Raw genomic sequence first — 20,916 nt, 5'->3', positions numbered from 1 at the left:
TTTGAAAATTGTAAAATAATCTAAAACTAAATAAATGTATAGCATTTGCCTTTTCGGATTTTAGACTAGGGCAGTGAAGTGATCTTCTAACAATGAAGAGAGAAATACATGGGTAAAAAAACAATGAGAATTATTGCTCAAAAATGTTAAAACATCTCAAAGTTTAAAACCATCTACATAATTCAAAAGTCTACAATGACAGAGACTCTAAATCAGAGGTCGCCAAAGTGGTCTATATAGACCCCCAGGGGTCTATTTAACAAAGGCGGGGGTCGAATGGGGTCTATCCGAATCGGAAGGGTCCATTGGGGGTCTATGAAAAAACAGTTCTTAATACGCAAATCACACATACCTAAGCATGTAAAATTTGTGAATTTTTTTATAACTGACTTAATATCAGTTTCTTTATAGAACATAAATTAATAAACGTATATTTATTAGGGTGAAACAAGTAATTACGTACCAGCGCGCAGTGGCACGAACTCTGCACTTCTGCTTTATAAGTCATATGCATATGTGCCATAAAATTGACCAATTTTGAACCCAATATAGCGAACCTTGCAAAAGAACACCAAGCACACCCATCTCATTGATTAAGAAGCAATAAATCTGTAGTTACGTTACTTATTATTTCTACTTATTTATAATTACTTATTATTTAATAAATATTAAGGTATTTAAATTTCAACATTAATATATTTTTCATAAAACTACTGTTACACAATGTACTATTACTTTAATAAATGTTTAAAATCATAAAATAAATGTACAAACACAGCATCTAATAGAGTTTTATGACAGAACAGTTTATTAACAGAAAACTACTTTTATGGGGGTCGATGAAGATTTCGAAAAGTTATATAGGGGTCGATGATCAAAAAAGTTTTGCAACCCATGCTCTAAATTCTTTGGTACTAATTTCTATCGAAAATGAAACTACAAAAACAGTTCATTTAAAAAAAAAATCTGAAATGAAGCCCGAAAAAATAAATGTTAATGTTTAATTTTTGTATTGTATGCCATATAAAAGATTATGCACAGTCAGAATATTACATATAATAAATATTTATTCTAAAATACTGATGATATTCTCATTAATCTAACGACTATTTTTTTTAACCTTTAATGTGTTAATTGTAATCATCTTGTTCATATGTTTCTCAAATCAATATTTATGATTGACATAGGAGTAATTTTATCTGGTAGAAATATTGTCATAAAAAAGCGATTTTTGACTTCGTAGTTCCATTTTAATAATCCACACTCTTTTAGATTTTGAAGCCGATATCTTTAAATTGGTACTTGTACCGACTCTCCTTTAATTGGTGCTTAAACTCACTATCACTTCACCAATTTCCATAATGCACTCTCTTTTGTTTGAAGCATGAAACCACTACCCTGTACTCGGTGCTTGAACCCACTATCATTTGATCAACTTTGAAAACCCACTGTCTTCTATTTAAAACTTGAACCCACTATCTTTATATCGTTAATCATACGCTATCCTTAAATTGGTGATTGAAACCACTATAATTTGATCAATTTTTATAATCAACTGTCTTCTATTTAAAACATGAACCCACTATCTTTACATCAGTATTCGAACCCACTCTCCTTTAATCGGTGATTAAACTCACTATCATTTGGTCCCGCAGTGGATTGATCGTAAAGACACGGTTCCCGGTAGAACACCGAAGTCAAGCATTCACTGACTGCGGTCAGTGTGAGGGTGGGGGATCCATTTGATTACCCTGCGTAGGGACCGAGGGTGTGCGGCATGGGTTCTCGTTAAACTGTTCTACCATAAAGTGCTCGACTTCGCGTGCAGGTCGTCGGGCTACCGAAGCTGGGGTGCCATCCCCTCTGCAGAGGATCAAAATTGCGATGGCATGTCTTCGGATCATACTCAGGGATGTTTCCCAGACCGTCGCCAATAGCCCATTGTGCGGCGTAAATGAACTACAACAACACTTAATTAGCTCACGAACTTACCCTCTTTTTATCGGTACCTGAATCCACTATCATATGATCAATTTTCGAATTTCCTATATTTTGTTTCGAACTTAAACCCACTACCTTACTATCGTTACTCAAACCGGCTATTATTTTATCAGTACCTGAATCAACCTTTTTTTTTAATCGAAATTCGCACACACTAGCATATGATCATTTTAAGAAACCACATTATTTTTTTATCAGTTTTGTTATTATAGGTATATTCGAACAAACTATCATTTGGTTAGTTCACGAACCCACTATCTTTCTATCAGTATTGGAACCCAGTATTTTTTAACGGTACTCAATCCGGCTATATTTGGATCAGTATAAGTACAATTTGAATTTATGTAAATTATCAATGCTAAAAATATTAAAAAATTTAAGCATAATTTGCATTCAATCTTACAAATTGACAAATTCGAGGTATATTTAAAAAAGTTTATACTAAAAAGAAAGTATATTCATATATAAAATCTGTGCTATCGCTATAAATTTATGATTGATTGATTGATTTGTTCATTTACGTCGCACTAGAGCTGTACAATGGGCTATTGGCGACGGTCTGGGAAAGATCCCTGAGGATGATCCGAAGACAAGCCATCACAATTTTGATCCTCTGCAGAGGGGATGGCACCCCAGCTTCGGTAGCCCGACGACCTGCACGCGAAGTCGAGCATTTTACGGTAGAACATTTTAACGAGAACCCATGCCGCACACCCTCGGTCTCTACGCAGGGTGATCAAATGGGTCCCCGACCCGCTTACTGACCGCAGCCAAAACAGGAAAGAGAAATTTTACATTTAAACGATAAAAATCAACCATTTATTTCAGTATGCTAAGCTGAACAATTTGAGAATTGAAATCTAAGATTTGTGGCTCTTTTTAATTTCAAATGTAAATTTAAAAACTTTAAAATATTTCAGATCTTCAAATATCGGAGAAATTATTATTCTGTAATAAATGTTAAAATTTATAAGTTCAAGTGTTATACACATAACTTTGAAATACTTGTCGGAAATAGCTATAATATATAAATTGAGGGATATTATTGATTTATAAAGGATTTAGAATTTAAGGCTTACATTGGGGGTTGATATCATTGACTGACGAGTTTCAATATCTAATAATCCACTCGCCATTTTTTCGTTGGGGATGTTTGACATTTAATTAAAATTGCGTTGACTGATCTTTAGCACTTGTGATACTTTCAGAATAAAGCAATTTATTTATTAGCTAATTCTAAAATGAATGAATAAAATAAATAGTCCACGGTCAATTTTTAGATGTGCATGTAAAACATTTATTTCGGATTGTTTACGCGTAAAATATTTTATTTGTTAGTTAAATTATAAATTAATAAACAAAAGAAATATTAATAAAAGAGTTATATTTTAACGATGGTATACCAACGTTATATTCATGCTTAAATGTCCACAAAAAAGTTTAAACGTTTTTGTTTTTTTTTTTAAATAAAACTTTTAAAGTGAAACCAATATTATAAATTTAATATTATAGTGAATGGCATTTTGGTAGAGAAAAAAATCTTAATTTCTTTTTAATTTTGATTTCTTTTGTCAAATTTTAATATTTTTTTTTATATGCGAATTGCAAATTTCTACTATTTTGCTTTTGTTATGGTCTATAAAAAATTTTATTATAAAGGGACGATTTAAAGAAATCATCATAAACATTTGTATAAACTTAATAGCAGATATGTTTCATGCCGTTGTACCTGAATTTAAAAGGCATCAATAACTATATTCAATCGCAGTTATGTCTTAAAAAAAAAAAGAGTCCTTGTACAGTATTTTACTTGAAGTTTTAGAGGAACTTAATGCATTTTTAATACAATTTCATGATATACTAATATAGTATTGCTATAAATAATGGATTCATTAGCTATTGTCTCTCAAGGCCTTCATTTTCTGATAAGTTAAAAATATTTAAACTGATAGAGTATATTAATTGTATTTTATAAAATCGCAGTGCAATAAGTATAATTATTGAAGTTTTAAACAATTTTAGAACTGCCTAAGTGTCCTAATTTTGTTAAATAATAAGAAGTTGAGAAAACTTATATCTTAATCTTTTTATCGGAATATCTTGGAAATTATTTTTGTCTTATTTTGTAGAAAAGTTTTGGTAAAAGATGTGCTCAATTATGAAGTTTTTTATTTCAGAAACTTATTAAAATGAACGAGAGCTAAAAGATAAAAGATTGCGATGACTTTAATTAAATTATATTATAGTAGTATTTGTTGTAAAATGGCGATAAAATATAAAAAAATCTTTAGTAAGTGACCATTGGATATCAAAACGTGTCGAACTGAAATGCTTTTTTTTATTACAAGACAAAAAGAGAGAGCATGACAGGAGTTAACTTATTTTCAAAACTTAAACATAATATTCAAACTAGATCAAGTATTATATTACCGGGAACTAGGGTACCCTACCAGAGGAAATAATTATAGATTTTGTAGAGGGCCCACAATGTGGCCTAATAGGTTAGTATGTATGTATCTTACTATATATAAAAATCTAATGATGGTGTCGCAGTTTTCCATTGTTGTCGGTGCATTTTTATTGGCCAAAAAATCACATGGTAGGATCCAGTTTTCCCTCATTCATTTCCATATTGTTTTGGTTGTCATCAGCACAAAATTAACAATAGTCGTAAAGGTATTGTTTTTCTTTGAATATTTTTGTATCCCTAATTTAAACTTATTTTCCAGTACTGCTACTATTAGCGAGAGTATTAAATTATGGTTGTGAGCTCATCAAATTTGTTTGAACAATACAATGCTATAAGAATATAAATGTTATTTTAAAAAATGATTACTTCGAAAAATCACTTCCGTTCACCAAAAGATCTAATATTTGGGTACAGTAATATTTGAGAGTAATATTTGGACGTGGGAAGTAGAGGCACCAGAGTAAGTAAACATAATTCCTTTTAGTACATATATGTTAAGTGAATAATTTTAACTTTAATAGAAAAATTGTTTTCTGCCAAGAAAAGACAATTATTGCGAAGCAATAATCGGGGTTGGTCAGCGGTAGCGAACAGGGGGCCCAGCCCCCTAGTATATATATAACAATGTATTGAATACCGTTAAAATAGGGAAATTCGAAGTCGATATTCAGTATTACTACATGGCCCCTAAATTTCACCTTAATATTGACCCACAACATTCAAATCTCACCACGTATTATATAACCGGGTACTAGTGTACCCTAAACGAAGAAATATTTATAAGTCAAGCAGGGGGTCCACAATGTGGCTATATGAGTTACTATGTATGTATATAATAGTGATAAAATGAAGAAATTCGAAGTCAGTATTCTGTTTAGCAACATGGCCCTATATCTCCACTTAATATTGACCCATAACATTACAACATGGACCACATTCAGATAACAACATGTCCTTCATCTTTTTTTTTTAGTGCACTTTCCTCTGGAGAGTTCCAAAGAAATTTATTTTTTGTTTATAACATGGAAGTCAAAGGTGTCAAAATATCTGAAAATCGTGGAATAAATCTTGCTTAATAATTCGCCATTCCAACCAGCTGTTTCAGTTCAGTTTTGTTTGTCCTGATCTGGATGTATTCGTGATGCATCATGACCAAGAAATGTTAACAGAGAAACAGCACTTTTGTTTGTTAAGAGTTTCTTTCAGACGGATGAATAAAGTAGACGTTCATCAAAACGGGCGTGAATCCCGCTCAGGGCAAAGCTGTTTCTCTCTGTTTTGGGCGATGTGGCCCAACCTATGAACGTGGTAGTGTGGCTTGGGTAATAGTTTCATAAAAATTCCTCCACGAAGGCAGATTTCCCCCTATACTTGATTTAGAAGTTCTCTTATCTTCTGGGTTTGCTTCCAAATTACGGAGTTGAACATTTGTAGTTGCAAATCGAAAAAATTGGGTCGGCTGCTCAATGAAGGTCATAAAATAAAATAGAAGTATACGAATGAGTTATAAACAATAGTTTCAGATTTCCTAGTAGTAAGGACAATTCCTTGCCGTCCCTACAGTACCACAATTAGATATGATAGGGTTAATAATAACCCGGTTATCGTAGCACGCTTCCCTACCGCGCTCTGAAATAACCGGTGAGATTAAACTACATTTAACCACCGAAGTCGTTAAAACACAATCTGAGGAAGTGTTCCCCGGTCAGGTAGGTAGGTACTTTATTTACGTCTCGATAGATCTGCGCAATGAGCTATTAGCGACGGTCTAGGAAACATCCCTGACGATGATTCGAAGACATTATGCCATCGCAATTTTGATCCTCTGCAAAGGGGATGGCATCCTTGCTTTGGTAGACCGACGACCTTCGTTCAAAGTCGAGCAATTTACGGTGGGACAGTTTAACGAAGACCGATACCCCGCCCCCTCGGTCCCTACGCAAGCTGATCAAAGTGATCTCCCTACCCGCTTACTGACCACAGCAAGTGATGCTTAACTTCGGCATTCTACTGGAAACCATGTCTTTACTTCAGTCCACTGCGGGACAGTATAGTTCTAAAGAAACGTTAACACTACTCACCAAAACTAGAAATTCTTTTACACTTGACCACTGAGATATAATCGTATCAAAACTTTGACTCGTTTTTTATTCGGGACAAACATTGTGCGCTTTGAAGTTCGTATCAATATATAATAAAATATAGGCAACGGAAGTTACAGATGGACGTCACAATGGAAAGTATCAAAAATATCTAATAATATAATTAGATTCAAATTTATAACAGAAGATCTCGGTTCATCTAACCACATAACTGGTACTTGTATTTTTTAGACTATTGGCGACGGTCTGGGAAGCATCCCTGAGGATGATCCGGAGACTTCATATTACAAGGAGGACATATTCACACACCATCACATTCACAGGGAAGGCATATTCACACATCATCCATCCATCCACAGATCATAATTTTGACTTGAACCAGAGCGCATTCAATCTCCGATCCAACAGGGGTATTGATATGTAATGGGAACTTAGAGGATTTTGTGACCCCTACAGGTTTAGCATGTACAAGTGATCATTTTGTAGACGTGGAGCCCTACCAGCCAAGCTATCCCGGCTCCCTGACCACATAAAATCTTTTTATTTATTTAATATTCCCGTGTGTATGTGTCAGATGCAATGAAACAGAAGAAAGGAAAGCACACAGAGCGGGATTCGAACTCTCCTCGCTTCAGATCATTTAGCGAGAGATTCCACTCACGCAAGCTTGTGTGCTCAATTTAGGCTTATAAACCTTTGCCAAGTAGAATACAGATGGAACAATTTGAAGAAGGACATCACGAAGAATACATACAGAGTTGTGGTGGGATTCGAACCCGCCATCTCCACACATGACGGCATTAATTTTTATGTTTGTGAATTTGAATATATGAACAAAAGTGAGCGGGTTGAAGCGCTCTCACATTGTAGCTATCGTTTTTTCTATATATATATATCCAGCCGCCAACTTCCTTAATTTCCTCCAATTATCTATGCCCATGAGTTACAGTTGCCTTACTGCAGAGTTTGGTGGCCACTACCACAGGGCAGGTAATTCACCGATTGTCAGATCGAGTCTAGTTTTTTTTATATATTTCTGTTTTAGATAATGCAGCGTTGGTGTCTTAATTTGAGACATAAAGATAATGGCATTTGAGACATAAGCTATATGGCATAACGATTCAAGATATTTTACGTAAAACTGAGGTCCTGTGAGCAGAAAAATTTGGTAGATTAAGATGAATTCAGCGATAAAGATAAGGCCGGGATTGCCTGGTCGATAGGGAGCTGGGTCCATGCCCGAGAGTTCGTGGGTTCAAACCCCGCCGGCCGAAGACTCCCCGTGTAGTAAAGTGACTGATGCACGTTAAATCTGTCGAGTCGCAAAAGTCCTCTATGTTCCCATAACAAATCAATACCTCTGGGGGTACTGGATTGGAGATCGATCGTTCTCTGATTCAGGCCAAAATTACGATCTGTGGAGGAATGAATGGATGCATGAATGGGTCGACCCTATGAACGGGTGTGACGTATGATGTGGCAGAAGTAGAATTCTTGGCCATAGATGGCGCCACTGGAAAACAAGAACAATCGCCTAAAGAGGCATACGTCAACAACAACAACAGCGATAAAGATTGAAGCTTATTTAGATTGTGGCCGAAGAAGGAAGAAATTGAGTTTATGCACGAGGTCCACCAATAACCGTAACTGACAGTAGTTTGCTTTAAACTACAAGCACGACTCATTTCTAAATTTAATTAACTGGCTACGATCGGTGTGCGGGTGGGTGACCATTTGGATCAGTCTGTGCTATGTTCGAGTATGTGCGGTATGGGTCATCATTAAACTGTTCTGCCGTACAGTCCTCAACTTCACGCATAGGTCGTCGGGGGTGCCCATTCCCTCTGCTGAGGATCGAAATTGTGATGGCATATCTTCGAATCCTGTTCAAGGTTGTTTCCTAGGCAGTCGCCAATCAGGGCTAAAGAGAATAGAAGGGCTAGTTCACTCCGCTCTTAGAGCTGAAGCTACGATTTCCCTCCTCATGACGTCACTGTGTCCACAAATCTCGGAAGATCGCACGCAAAGATATTATGATAACTTTGCATCTTTCTCTTTTTAAAAATAAGTTAGACTTTTTCTGGTTATTAGCCTTCAAGCTTTACGTAATTAACACATTATTTCCGTTCATAAACATAGTTCAAAAAAATTTTTCTTGGTTATTATATTTAAAAAAAATACCATTTTAAACTTATAAAAATGCTTTGCTAGTTGGTGAAAATGACACGATAAATACTTTATTTTAAAAAGTTAAGTTTTAACTTTAACTATTAAGAAAAATGAAAGCATATATCGACGCTTTTTTTATCTACATATTCTTTTATAACGATAAGTTAAGTTAAATTTAGAATCCCTGATTTTAAAATATGTCGTTAATAGCAATTTGTTCATACTTAATCATTAGGAAACATCAACCTTAAACGCTAATTACTGAAACAAAATAATAATTTAGGTTCATAATGACATTAGAAATTTTACAATTGTTTATAGACATTTAAATTTACGATGATATAATTTATAGATATTTAAATTGAACAGAATATAATTTTTTAAAAAAATCATAAATATTTAGAATAACTACATTAAAAAATATGTTATGAAATTAGGAGAATTTCAACCATATACTATATATTTTATTTATACTTTTTATTTATATTTTAATTTTTTTTGACTTCATCCATTTTTTAATTCTTTTCACCTGCCTTTCTTTATGAAGTAACGAGGCGGTTTCTATTTAGATAATGAATTTTTATAAAAGTTCTTTACGACAGAATAAACGTATTGCTGTTTTATATTAACTGTGTCATTTCGGAATCCATTCTTTACATAGTTGTTCATTTACTTTAGGGAACACGCGAAAAATTGTACTTTTTCCTTTTGTTTTTGTATCAGAATTTTTGCAAGTTGCAATCGCGCAAACTGGCATTTCGATAATAATTTTAAGTTCTTGTAAATTCACTGCAAAAACTGAGGAAAGTCATTATAGAAAATAACAAATGTCTTAGAATATCTCGCAAAAAGAAATGATCCAATATTAGTCAGAGCTAGTAAGGCCGAACGCTCCGTTCTTGAAGTAAAAGTGCGAGCTTTGCGCCAAAGTGAAGTCACTAGAGTGACGTCGGAGGATCGGCGCGGCGAGAGATACTTCAAAGGAGTGAACCAGCCCTTCTATTCTCTTTAGCCCCGGTCGCCAATAGCCCATTGTGTTTCTCTAGCGCGTCTCTCTTAAATAAACTACAACTGCCTTTGGTGGTGATCGTGGTATTTATAAAATCGGACTCCACTCCTAAAGTGCCGGTGTTTGATCCTGGATTTCGAGTAATTGCGATATACTTGATCGTAAAATTCGTGGAATCAAATTTCCTGCGAACAAGGATTTGGACCCTTCCTCTTCAGATCTATGTCTGAATTGAGGAAGAAGCCTTACAAAAATTGCGATGCCATTTATTCGGATCATCCTCAAGGATATTTCTCAGACAGTCGCCTATAGTCATTGTGCAGCTCTAGTGAGACGGCAATAAAGTACCTATACTTACCTATCTATCTCTGATCGCATTTTTTATCTAATAAGTACCTTAGAATATTTGATGCTCTCAAAAGGTGTTGGTACCAGGCACACCCTATTTATTGTTTGCCCATTGAAAACCAGGTAATAAATCGCTTTTTTTTATACTTAATCACTGAAGTTTTCTATGCTCATCTACTTTCACGATAACCCCATGATTTCATCTCTTTCAAGATACAGCGAATAAAAGAGAGCCTTTTCATCCACTGAACTCAGTGACTCTGTAGCATAGAGATAACGGGTTCAAGTCCCACCGTGTCTCTGTGATGTCCTAATGTGTTCTACTTGTTCTTAAATTTGACAAATCACTTATAAGCCACCTCTCTTATCAGACATATGGGTAGTCATATTTTATTTGCTATTTTTAATCCTATCAAATACTCAAAATACTTACCCAAATATTAAAAACGCCATGTACTCATTATTGAGCATAGTGATACGCTCAAAATTGATACATCATGCACTCACTTTTGAAAAAAATGAATAGTCTCAAAAAATGCCTCATCCTATGTGTTCTTTTACAGTATTTTGTTGTTTAAACGAGAGCTGCGATTGTCTAAAAAAGGAGAAATCATCTGCTTATTTGTTTGTCATTTGCTGTTTAAATTCGAATAAATATGAAAATTATTTATATTTTTAATAAGGGTAAAAGAAACTTCGAATTGTGTAGTATAAAAGTTTTTTATCATTTTGAACTAAATAATTTTAGATCGCAAAATTCCCAATTTGGAACAAAATCATTCGAATACTTTTTGAAAAGTTAAAATTTAAAATTAAGGTTCATTTATTTATTTTTTTTAATTTTCTATCTTAATTCGACTGCTTGAAGTCCAGCAGTGGACTGATCGTTAAGACACGGTTCCCATCAGATCACCGAAGTCAAGCATCACTGGCTGCGGTCAGTGTGCGGGTGGGTGACCACTCGGATCAGTCTGCATAGGGACCGAGGGTGTGTGGTATGGGTCCTTGTTAAACTGTGCTACAGTAAAGTGCTCGACTTCGCGCGCAGGTCGTCAGGCTACCGAAGCGGGGGTGCCATACCCTCCGCAGAGGATCAAAATTGTGATGGCATGTCTTCGGATCATGCTCAGGGATGTTTCCCAGACCGTCGCGAATAGCCCATTGTGCAGCTCTAGTGCGACGTAAATTAACAACAACAACAGCAACAATGTTAGATAGTGAGTTATTTCAATGCATTTAAAATACTTACATGTTACTTTTTTTACTACTTTATTTCAATTTATTCAATTATATATTTTTTTTCTAAGAAACAAAGATTACAAAAATGTAACAGGACACACCAGGATGCCTCCTGGTGGGCGAGTCCATCCTTACACGTTTTATTTGACCCATAGTGGTAATGATCATAAGACACGGATCCCAGTTGGTCACCGAAGTCTTCCATTTCTGACAGTGACAACTTTGAACAGCCCGTAGAGGGACCGAGGGTGTGCGGTCCTCGTTGAACTGTTCTACCATAAAGTTCTCGACTGCAACAAGTCAAAAGATATTTTTCCAAAGCAGTTAGCGTGTCTGACTGCGAAGCCAATGGTTGCAGGTTCGATTCCTGCTCTGGTCATTGATGTTTTCTCTCTATGTGTTGTCCTCTGTTGTGTGTGAATGTGGCCCACCTTATGAATGGTTATCTGTGGCAGTGTGGCGTGGGTAATGTTGTTCGCCTCCGTGACTTAGGTTCACAGGTGCCAACTGGGTAACGTTAAATGAGCAACACTTCCCAGGTGAGACGGAGCTCCTGCCATTAGAAAAAAAATATTTTTCTAAACTTGTGGATAATTTAAGTATTTTGTTAACAATCCCACTACAACCATTGAACGTTCTTTTAGCAAAATATAAGCAATGGAAACCTATTTAAAATCTACAAAGACACAAGAGAGTTCTTTAGCAATAATTTTTATCGAAAATGAAACAGCGGAATCAATTGATTTTAAAGAGCTTATAATATTTCGCCACGCCAACTACAATCGCCAAGGCGCCAAATTGATTTTAAACGGAAAAATTAAAAAGAAAAAACAAGTAGATGTTTGCTCGTGGGTGGCTACGAGTTATACCCTTCGAATTAGTCCCTTTCTGTTTCTTTTTTTTTTCTTTTAGTTTCTCGTGGGTCACCGCCCGGAAGTTTCCCCCCCCCCCCGCAAAACTTGGCGATTATTCTGCCTCAGATCACGATACGGAAAATCACCTCACTTACGTCACCATCAATCCACAACACATATAAAATGAATGTGAAGCTTTATTGAAAGATGCGCACGCACATTGACGTCATCGCAGGGGGAAATCAAATATTCCCCGGCAACAGGCAGGCGGTCGTAGGCGATTGCGAAAATGCTTAAGGTTATTTTACGCCAACACTGTGGTCGGTGCCAGCGAAGATCAGTATTCGTATCAACCATCCATCGCTGGGATTCGAATCTGGGTCACCTTATTGAAGCATTCTGTTCCCTGCTCTACGCAAAGTAATTAACACACTTTAAATCTACCCTTTGAAGTAATCAAAATGACTGCCGAATTTTTTTTTTTTTTTAATGGACAGTCCATATTTTTGTTTCATTGAGGCAAAAGTAAGTCTTCGTCTAACCTTCTGCCCTAGAAATCGAAACAGAACGCAAATTTCTTTAAAACTTGTTTATTTAACTTTTAAAAAATAATCGACTGCCATCAATAGCAATTCTCCCTTTATGTTTATAGGCACAAAAAATAATAAAATGATAATAATAATCTATACTAAATGTTGGTAAAAAAGTGGCTGGAAATGCTTCGATAGTGTTCAAAGACTTTGTGTAATGGACGAATTATCTCGTCTCTAGCGGACAGCGAATATTCATGAAAGACGAGTTATCTCGTCCTTCCCGATAAAAGAGTTATATATAGTAGAAGGGTGGCAACATTGCTATAAGATCCATTGCGATCTTAATAATTCAAGAAAAATAGTATGATGGTGTTTTACCATAAACAGTAATAGTAATACACGCAGTGAGGAAAAGAAAGTTAAAAAGGCAGAAACGACTATTTTATTTTACATTAATTACCTAATTACTTCAAAAATCACATAAAACAGTCGTTTAAAAGATATAAGACTTTTTTTCTTTATTATTATTAGATTACAACTCTTTTTATTCATTTCTTTAGGACCACCAGCCTTTCAAAATATAGTAAAAACCTTCTTTTTTTAAAAAATAATCTTTTGAAAATATATTGTTTTTTAATTTATGAGGAAAAACATTGATGATAAATAAAAATGCTGGAAAACAGCATCGACGTTATAAACCAGTGGTTTCCAACTTACATGAGGGCGGGGGCCACAATTAAAAACAAAAATCAAATGGCGGGCCGCAACTTTATCAAAATTTTTTGTAGGGCTCTTTTATGTTTGAAGAAACATTAAATATTACTGTCAGAGTTTTACCAAGTTGTACAAAACAAAAGTATTGAATTACAAATTAAAATAAGAAGTAGATTTTTAAAAATATTTAATTGTTATTAATAATAATTTTAAAGACATAAATAAATAATAAAAATTCGGGCTACAATAACTTTAATGTGCACCTATGTATTAAACAATTAATGTGCAACAGATATCTAATTGTTAAGGTATTAAAACTTACATAGTAGCACACAAAATATTCAATGAGAAAATTGAGGTTTGTCTTCTGCAACCACCAGAGAATAGATATTTACATTTAAAATTTACAAATGTGTGTGTAAATATTTTCGTCCGAAATCAAGGGTTTCAAAAAGTTAAATCGGAGAATTTCTTCGAGAAAATTTCTGATACGCACATGCTAAGTTATATTCACAAAATATGAAAAAAAATGAAATAAAAAAGAGCAACATACACGATTATTTTTGTAATTGAATAAATATTTTCTTGGATGCAAAACCTGAAAAATAAATTTCTTTGCACAGTTGGTATATTAAATTTCACAGAAACGAAAAAATTAGGTTTTTATTAACGAGAAAAGTATTTTATACCCATATCGAATTTTTACGAAAATTGTCCGCAAAAAAAATGACAACTAATATATTTTAGTTCGCGGGCCACAAAAAAAAGCTTCGCGGGCCGGATTGGCACCCCGGGCCGCCAGTCGGAAACCCCTGTTATAAACAAAGGAATGGGATGAACGGCCAAAATGTGTTAAACACTTACAAGGGTTTTCTAATATTTGCTCGTTCTGCAGATATTCTCACATAGTTTATGATGAATAAATGCCAGATATCGTTTATGATAAGATTAAGTTAGGAGCTCAAATAAAATAGCAATGTTTAAACATCACAAAACATTTATTTAAGAATTAGTTTTTCTTGAAATATGATAACAATGAGCATTATTTACATACTGTGATAAAGATATTGTTTTTTCATCTTTATTAATTTCATTTCAAACTCTATTTTAATATCCTTGTACTATTTTGTGCCTAAAGGTTCTTTGTGTTTTTATAAATAATGTGTGATAAACTTCATTGAAACCTCTGTGTAACGACCACCTCTATTGTCGACCACTATTGGGAAGCAAGGGATTTTTTCTGTAGATTTTGTGTTGAAGAAAACCTTTAGGAAAGATCATCAAAACCTCCGCACTAAAATGCGAAAATGTAAAAATAAAAAATATTTACAGAACAAATCTTTAAAATATCTGTGATTTGGGCTCTCATTTCGAGAGCTCTTTTTGAAGATCTCTGAAGCAACAGTCAGAGTGGACTAAAGACGATGATTTAGTTTTAAAGTTAAAAAGTAACTAAGATAAAAAAAACAAACAATTATTTTAGAAAAAAGCTAAGCATCTGAAACAAACAAACTTCTCATTTTTTTTAAAGTAAAAAAAAATTTTAGACATAAAATTAAACGCAAACTTATACAACAACAACAAAAAAAAAACATTATTGTTGAATCATTTAAAATAATTCTCTCAATCAACAAAATTTTTTTACTTATAATTATGTCAGTAGGGGTCATTTTCATGGACGCTAAATTTTATGCATCGCTCTGGTTTACATGAGGCTAGTAGAAGGGGCATTCCCGGACTTAGAAATTGACGTTCAGTAACATTAAAATCGCTTGCAAAAAAATCATGTTCCTTCGATAACACTTTGAAATCAATGGAGTCCATTTTACTGTGGAGCAGAGAGACGTTTCACTACATTTTTTGAACCGTCGTTGAGCAGCCGAACCAATTTTGGGTTGACGACTACCAATGTTCAACTCCGTCGTTTTAAACACAATCCAGAAGACAAGGGAACTCCTGGATCCCCAGAGGTTTTGATTGGTTATGGAAACATGGAGGACTTTGCGACTCGACAGATTTAACGTGCATCAATCACCATTTACTACAAGGGAAGTCTTCGGCCGGCGGGGATCGAACCCACGAACTCTTGGACATGGGCCCTTTCCACCAGGCTTTCCCGGCATACATGTTAGAATGAATAGCTTTTCTGTTCATATCTTCGTAATTTGCTGTTTTTGTTAGAAGTTTCAAATGACTTCAACTCTTCTTTTTTTTTTGTAGCGCTTGGTTCTAATGGATTCCTTGCATTGTTTAAAAGAAATTTTGATTTGGAATTATCACACATCTGACCTCAATTCCTTTTTCGAAGGGAAGAGGCGTAACCTCACAAAATAATGTTCATTATAAAAATGTTCGAAGCATGTCCGTCATATTAAATACGTCTTCTCTATGTTATTACAGATATTAGGTACTAAAAAAGGAATTAAGTATAGCTTCTATTCACGTAATATGACAGATGTTATATTAACATGTGAGGATCGCCAACAGAGAAGGGAAGAATGACAGCAGAACTTCCATTTCATGTTGTGAACTTGATAGATCCAACCGAACCTTCAACTGGTCCATATTATGGTACCAAATGTCTCGTTTGACCCGAAGTCTTCTCAAAAGTGAGACGTTTTAAAGTATATTTTCGAGGACGGGGATTTCCAAATGTGATAGCATAGTGAATTATTTTTACATTATCACTAAAAGAGAAGTTAATGTATTTAAATAAAAAAAAAGGGGAACTGGTCCTGCCAGCAACGATTTGCTGGAACGCTGGAATAAAGTCTTAAAAAGATATGCTGCATCCTATTATTAGAGAAACGATCCTGGAATCAACAGCTTCCAATTTTTACTTGTTGCTTATCGTTATGTCAGAACTGGTGCGTCACTGTTCACGTTACTGTATGGCAAGAGAAGGTAGGTAAGTACTATATGGACGTACAATGGGGACTACACAATGTACACTAGAGCTACACAATGGGGTATTGGCGACTGTCTGGGAAACATCCCTGAGGATGATCCGAAGATATGCCATCGCAATTTTTATCCTCTGCAGAGGGGATGACTCCCCTGCTTCTTATCCCAATGACCTGCGTGCGAAGTCGAGTACTTTACGGTAGAACAGTTAAACGAGGACCCATACCGAGCACCTTCAGTGCCTACGCTAGCTGGTCCCGCAGTGGACTGATCGTTAAGACACGGTTCCCAGAAGATCACCGAAGTCAAGCATCACTGGCTACGGTCAGTGTGCGGGTGGGTGACCACTTGGATCAGTCTGCGTAGGGATCGAGGATGTGCGGTATGCGAATTGACAAAACATACCGTACATTATAAACTAGGCGATTGCAAGTGGATTTGGCAATGGATTAAGCGTAAATGTGGTGGGAGAACGAAATTACATTAACCTAAACAGTGAAATTCGATATTTTTTTTCTCCTCCTCGACTAGCCATGATGAATAAAAATAACTCATTAATTCATTTTAGTAGAGAATTAAAAAAGAAAATAAACATTTTATTCTTAGGATCACGTTACAAATAAACTGTATTTATATTTTATTAAGAGCAATAATTTTTATTTTATAAAATGATCTAGTTTTTTGATATAACAGATTTAATTTTTTTTACAAGAATTGTGTTTGCGAAGAAATAAGAATAATTTATTATTGAACCAATCACAAAAAATAACGTAACATTTTAATACCATGTTTTATTGGAACGCTATTTTAAAGAATTAATTCTATTTAACTTTTATTGTAAGAAAACATAAGCTGTTTTAATTTAGTGATTTTCTCTCTGTTAAATCAATCTTGATAAAAGAATAATGTAAACTTTTTTATGAACATTTTTTTTAGAAATTAACAAACACATATTATTTATTAGAAAAAAAATTTGGAGTATTCAAAAATGTTATCACGCTTTAAAGTAAAAATTTCTTGCAAATGAAAAAAATCGATATTTTTAAAATTTTAAAGTAATCGAAAATTCGCTAGTGAAAAAAGAAATATGTGAAATAATTTCAAGAAAGGAAAAATGTACAAATGAAGGGATTTTTCTTCAATGACTTGTAACGCGTTTGTTTTATTACTAGAAGCATTTATTGTAAAAAAATATTTATTAAATAACTTTTTTTTCAATGGGATGAGATCTTGAACTTCGTGAAAAATTGACTCAATTCCTTAATATATATAAAAGTCCGTAAATACTTCATTTATTATGGAGGTCATAGATACCTTGATACTCTTTCAGTATAAGAATAATAAATGCAATTAATAGAAAATGCACAATTTTAAAAATATATTTTATTTACATATATTGGGTGCAGGTTATTCTGCAACGATCATACGTAGCATAAATTTATAGATTCCTAAATACTGTTATATGAATTAGGTAATTAAAAACATAACTAAAAAAATAACATAATTAAAAAAATTTTCAACCTTTAATTGAAAACTTCCAGTTGTCAAGTATTAATAATAATTATAATTTTTAGCAACTTTTTTAAACAAAAATTTAATTCTCAAACTTAATACTATCCTTCATATGAAAATATCCGAAAATTTGTAAAAGAAAAACTATATTTTAAAATTGAGCCACTGGCGACAACAGAGATCAGATGTATATACTGAGTTTAAATAAATTATATATTATAGAACTCACATTTAGGACTTAGATCAATTTATTATCAGTTCATAAGAGTGTTTTTTAATAAATAAATGTAATGATTGTTTGATTTATAATTGTAAGTCCTGAGTGTTTAATGTTAAGTTATGTTTCCTTTGAAATAATTTTTGAACTATGCAAAGGAGGGCGACATTCATTTCAACTTAAAATGATAAAAACTTTAAATGAAATACTTTAAGAAAAATACCTTCTAAATAAGATTTAAATAAAAGGCAATCACTTCGCCTGAGTGATTTTGTAAAGAATTCTAAACTTTTTAATTTTACAAGTTAGGTGAAAAGTAAATATCTTACAATAGTGGTAGGGAATGAAGGAAATTCTAAATTAAATAAACATTAAAACATTGAGTGCAAAAAATTTTCAATTCACTTAAAAGTTCACTGGAAAGTTCCCAAGATATGGTGAAATGCGCAAAAAGTAAGGTTAACACTAAGGGTCCTAACATTGCATTGCTTTCCTGACCAAACTATTGGGATAATATTTCCAGATTGCGGCAACCCCTATATACTGGGGATCAAAAATCCGAATACGCAGGAAAAAAATTTCTCAAAGTAGGCTCGTTTTAGTGTCTGATTTCCGAACTTAAAATATATTGTCTGCTATAATTAAGCGGCATATTTGAATTCACCCTCTCGATCCATTAAGATTGAGTCCTAGAACGTTAACATCTGATCATTAGATCAAAAGTTAGTTTTAGATTTTTGTTTACTGCTCACTGTACACTAAAACGTGATTTTTTTTCTTTTGAAATTTCGATTTTAATGCCATTACTTCAATCTCCTTCGGGTTGTGCTTACTTTATAAATTTAATCTCAACTATATTTTTCACTTTTAAACTGTAAAGACTTTTTCTCCATTTGTAAATTATGAAAAAAATTATTAATCTGATTGGGTAAACAGTTAATTCATTAAAATTGGACATTTTCAATTAATTCCTTTCAATAGTCATTTATATTATTAATAATAATTATTTACACAAAATTATAACATAATGAAGGAAAGTTTGATTAGAAATTTAAAAGTTTTTGCTGCTATAATTAGGGTATTTCTATCGATAAAATTCAAGTAATTTTTTTTTCCGGAGCAAAATGCATTTTTATTTAAAAAAGAACAATACTGACTTAATATTTATACGATAAAAGACTCGCTAATCGCTAACACCGATGACAGGAGAAATTTATAATTGTTTCTTTTCCACAATAAAGTATAAAACTTAAATTGTTGTTCTTTCATAATAAAGCAATCGTATAATATTCTCGTATCATGTGAAACTTTATAACGAAGTTACTTATCTACCGTTTTGCAATTATAAAATGAAATAATTATTAAATTATACTTGCATTTTAAAATGTAATACTCAATTGTTCAATGAATTTTACGATGATTATTATAAGACTGCGTATAATGAACATTTCAATTAAAATAATTAGTACAAAATAGCTGCTAAAAATTCTCTTAAACATTTATAAATAATATACATTTATAAATTTCAGCTTTTCGCATTATTGCTAAATAATCTCTACGTCGAAAAATATTTAAAAAATTTCATAATAACAGAAAATTAAATAAAATTTTAAAAAAATTGTAAATGGTTATCGAGCAGAACCATTAAGTTTAATTAATGGATATAGAATTGGAAACTAAGTCTCTGTTAAACAATAATTTTTTTTTTAATCTTTTAAGCAAGCAAACTTTATTATAATAATCATTTCATTATTAAGGATTAAAGGTTATTGAGAAATTATTAATTCGAATTAGTGGATGAGTAGGAAAAGAATTTCACTACTCGAAATACATTTAATGAAAGTTATGAAACTATAGAATATGTAATAATGTGTAATTTTTCTATCTTAGTTCTATTACGACCTTTTAAAAAACGCTAATAAACACAATTTAGTCAACAGATACAAACGATTATGTCGGCGCTAAAACAAAAAAATACGCTTTATATTTTATTTGATGCAGAAGAAGCAAATGAAGACCAGCTTAATTGAAATGTCGCACCCATATCAAACTTGTTGAATGTTATGCGATACCGAAAACAAAACGAAATCATAAGCACACAGCTGTTTGGCGATTTGCGAGAACGCTTCTTTAACGCCAATAGAAATTTTCGCCAACCCTTTGCAATCTACGGTATGTTTTGTCAATTCGCGTGCGGTATTGGTCCTCGTTAAACTGTGCTACCGTAAAGTGCTCGACTTCGCGCGCAGGTCGTCGGGCTACCGAAGCGAGGGTGCCATCCCCTCCGCAGAGGATCAAAATTGTGATGGTATGTCTTCGGATCATCCTCCGGGATGTTTCCAAGACCGTCGCCAATAGCCCATTGTGCAGCTCTAGTGTGACGTAAATTAACAACAACAACAACCTACGCTAGCTGATCAAAGTGGTCACCCATCCGCTGCGGTCAGTGTGCAGGTGGGTGACCACTTGGAATAGTCTGCGTTGGGACCGAGGGTGTGCGGTATGGGTACTCGTTAAAAATTGAACAGGGTGAGAAACAATTTATGTATTGAGTATGATTTTTTTTCATTGTGCCCCTCCATTTTGCTCAGTTACTTTATTCAGTCCTTTATTCAATAAATAGATATATTTAATTGGATTAAAAATTAACCAGAAAATACTTATGTGTAAAAACAATTAGCGTATTATTTTTTTAATATTATTTATGCCCTGTGTATTCCCTCATTCCTTTATCGTATTTTTTCCCCCTTCTTTATATCGGTGTTAGTGATTTCCTGATTTAAGTCCCACGATATAGGAATTTAAATAACAAATGTGCCCGAAACTTAGCTTTTACAATTTTTT

This window comes from Parasteatoda tepidariorum, chromosome 1, assembly GCF_982258835.1.
Source record: "Parasteatoda tepidariorum strain Cologne lab strain chromosome 1, Ptep-v5.0, whole genome shotgun sequence".
NCBI lineage: Eukaryota > Metazoa > Arthropoda > Arachnida > Araneae > Theridiidae > Parasteatoda > Parasteatoda tepidariorum.
Note: the sequence above shows the minus strand (reverse complement) of the source record.